This window comes from Acanthochromis polyacanthus, chromosome 5, assembly GCF_021347895.1.
Source record: "Acanthochromis polyacanthus isolate Apoly-LR-REF ecotype Palm Island chromosome 5, KAUST_Apoly_ChrSc, whole genome shotgun sequence".
In the NCBI taxonomy this organism is placed as follows: Eukaryota; Metazoa; Chordata; class Actinopteri; family Pomacentridae; genus Acanthochromis; species Acanthochromis polyacanthus.
Genome location: NC_067117.1, coordinates 43282029 through 43285427, shown reverse-complemented (window position 1 = coordinate 43285427; position 3399 = coordinate 43282029). Strand labels below are relative to the sequence as shown.

The 3399-nt window shown below is 50.8% G+C and overlaps 1 long non-coding RNA gene across 1 annotated transcript; it reads right to left on the bottom strand.

Moving 5' to 3' along the window:
* Positions 1 to 213: 213 nt before the first annotated feature.
* LOC127533951 (uncharacterized) lies at positions 214 to 2916 on the bottom strand. The gene is made up of 6 exons (XR_007941847.1): positions 2891 to 2916; positions 2702 to 2785; positions 2415 to 2456; positions 1967 to 2050; positions 1729 to 1854; positions 214 to 810 (listed from the first exon to the last, which is right to left on the bottom strand). It is a non-coding gene; the product is annotated as an uncharacterized LOC127533951 (long non-coding RNA).
* Positions 2917 to 3399: the final 483 nt, after the last annotated feature.

The following is a 3399-nucleotide window of genomic DNA, read 5'->3' as shown; positions in this document are numbered from 1 at the left end:
ATGGGGCCAGCAATATGAGATCATCTGCAAACAGTAGGCATTTAACCTGTGTGTCAGACAGAGTGAGACCAGGAATGTCAGATTGTTCCAGTGATTTAGCTAATTCATCAATATAAATATTGAAGAGGGTGGGGCTGAGACTGCAGCCCTGTTTCACTCCTCGACTCTGGGGGAAGAAGTCTGTTTCCATGTTGTTCACCTTTACAGCACATTTCATATGTGTGTACATGGTTTTAATGATGTCATAGACCTTCCCTCCTACACCTTTCTCTAATAGTTTTAGGAACAGACCATCATGCCAAATTGAGTCAAATGCTTTTCTGAAATCTACAAAACAAGAGTAGATTTTCTTCTTGTTTTGGTGGACGTTTTGATTGATGAGGGTGTGAAGGGTGTAGATATGGTCTGCTGTTCTCTGTTTGGGTGTGAATCCAATCTGGCTTTTGCTCAGGACGTCATGTTCTCTGAGAAAGTCTTGCAGTCTGGTGTTTAAGATGCTGCAGAATACCTTTCCCAGGTTACTGCTGACACAGATGCCTCTGTAATTGTTTGGGTCTAATTTGTTTCCACTTTTAAAGATTTAAAGATTCCTCTACCTCTCTTCCTCTACCTCTCTTCCTCTCTTCCTCTCTATCTCTTCCTCTCTTCCTCTCTACCTCTACCTCTCTACCTCTACCTCTCTTCCTCTACCTCTCTTCCTCTACCTCTCCCTCTCTACCTCTCTACCTCTACCTCTCTTCCTCTACCTCTCTTCCTCCACCTCTCTACCTCTCTCCCTCTACCTCTCTACCTCTACCTCTCTCCCTCTACCTCTCTCCTCTACCTCTCTTCCTCTACCTCTCTCCTCTACCTCTCTCCCTCTACCTCTCTTCCTCTACCTCTCTCCCTCTACCTCTCTTCCTCTACCTCTCTTCCTCTACCTCTCTCCCTCTACCTCTCTTCCTCTACCTCTCTACCTCTACCTCTCCCTCTCTACCTCTCTTCCTCTACCTCTCCCTCTCTACCTCTCTACCTCTCTTCCTCTACCTCTCTACCTCTCTACCTCTCTCCCTCTACCTCTCTTCCTCTACCTCTCCCTCTCTACCTCTCTACCTCTACCTCTCTTCCTCTACCTCTCTACCTCTACCTCTCTACCTCTCTTCCTCTACTTCTCCTCCTCTACCTCTCTTCCTCCACCTCTCTACCTCTCTCCCTCTACCTCTCTACCTCTACCTCTCTCCCTCTACCTCTCTTCCTCTACCTCTCCCTCTCTACCTCTCTACCTCTACCTCTCTTCCTCTACCTCTCTTCCTCCACCTCTCTTCCTCTCTTCCTCTCTATCTCTTCCTCTCTTCCTCTACCTCTCTACCTCTCTTCCTCTACCTCTCTTCCTCTACCTCTCTTCCTCTACCTCTCCCTCTCTACCTCTCTACCTCTACCTCTCTTCCTCTACCTCTCTTCCTCCACCTCTCTACCTCTCTCCCTCTACCTCTCTACCTCTACCTCTCTCCCTCTACCTCTCTCCCTCTACCTCTCTTCCTCACCTCTCCCTCTCTACCTCTCTACCTCTACCTCTCTTCCTCTACCTCTCTCCCTCTACCTCTCTTCCTCTACCTCTCTTCCTCCACCTCTCTACCTCTCTCCCTCTACCTCTCTCCCTCTACCTCTCTTCCTCCACCTCTCCCTCTCTACCTCTCTACCTCTACCTCTCTTCCTCTTACCTCTCTCCCTCTACCTCTCTCCTCTAACCTCTCTCCCTCTACCTCTCTTCCTCTACCTCTCTCCCTCTACCTCTCTCCCTCTACCTCTCTTCCTCTACCTCTCTCCCTCTACCTCTCTCCCTCTACCTCTCTCCCTCTACCTCTCTTCCTCTACCTCTCTCCTCTACCTCTCTCCCTCTTACCTCTCTCCTCTACCTCTCTTCCTCTACCTCTCTCCCTCTACCTCTCTTCCTCTACCTCTCTTCCCTCTACCTCTCCCCCTCTACCTCTCTCCCTCTACCTCTCTTCCTCTACCTCTCTCCCTCTACCTCTCTTCCTCTACCTCTCTCCCTCTACCTCTCTTCCTCTACCTCTCTTCCTCTACTCTACCTCTCTACCTCTCTACCTCTACCTCTCCCTCTCTACCTTCTTCCTCTACCTCTCCCTCTCTACCTCTCTACCTCTCTTCCTCTACCTCTCTACCTCTCTACCTCTCTACCTCTACCTCTCTTCCTCTACCTCTCTACCTCTACCTCTCTACCTCTCTCCCTCTACCTCTCACCTCTACCTCTCTCCCTCTACCTCTCTCCCTCTACCTCTCTTCTCCACCTCTCCCTCCTACCTCTCTCCCTCTACCTCTCTTCCCTCTACCTCTCTCCTCCACCTCTCCCTCTCTACCTCTCTCCCTCTACCTCTCTCCCTCTACCTCTCTCCCTTCTACCTCTCTTCCTCTACCTCTCTCCCTCTACCTCTCTTCCTCTACCTCTCTCCCTCTACCTCTCTTCTCTACCTCTCTTCCTCCACCTCTCCCTCTCTACCTCTCTACCTCTACCTCTCCCTCTCTACCTCTCTTCCTCTACCTCTCCCTTCTCCCTCTACCTCTCTTCCTCTACCTCTTCCCTCTCTACCTCTCTACCTCTACCTCTCTTCCTCTACCTCTCTACCTCTACCTCTCTACCTCTTTCCTCTACTTCTCCTCCTCTACCTCTCTTCCTCCACCTCTCTTACCTCTCTCCCTCTACCTCTCTACCTCTACCTCTCTCCCTCTACCTCTCTCCCTCTACCTCTCTTCCTCCACCTCTCCCTCTCTACCTCTCTTCCTCTACCTCTCTCCTCCACCTCTCCCTCTCTACCTCTCTTCCTCTACCTCTCTTCCTCTACCTCTCCCTCTCTACCTCTCTACCTCTACCTCTCTTCCTCTACCTCTCTACCTCTACCTCTCTACCTCTCTTCCTCTACTTCTCCTCCTCTACCTCTCTTCCTCTACCTCTCTACTCTACCTCTCTACCTCTCTACCTCTACTTCTCTTCCTCTACTTCTCCTCCTCTACCTCTCTTCTCTACCTCTCTACCTCTACCTCTCCCTCTCTACCTCTCTCCCTCTACCTCTCTACCTCTACCTCTCCCTCTCTACCTCTCTACCTCTACCTCTCTTCCTCTACCTCTCTTCCTCTACCTCTCTACCTCTCTCCCTCTACCTCTCTACCTCTACCTCTCTTCCTCTACCTCTCTTCCTCTACCTCTCTACCTCTCTCCCTCTACCTCTCTCCTCTACCTCTTCCTCTACTCTCTACCTCTACCTCTCTTCCTCTACCTCTCTCCTCTACCTCTCTACCTCTCTCCTCTACCCTCACCTCTACCTCTCTCCCTCTACCTCTCTCCTCTACCTCTCTTCCTCTACCTCTCTACCTCTCTCCTTCTACCTCTCTCCTCTACCTCTC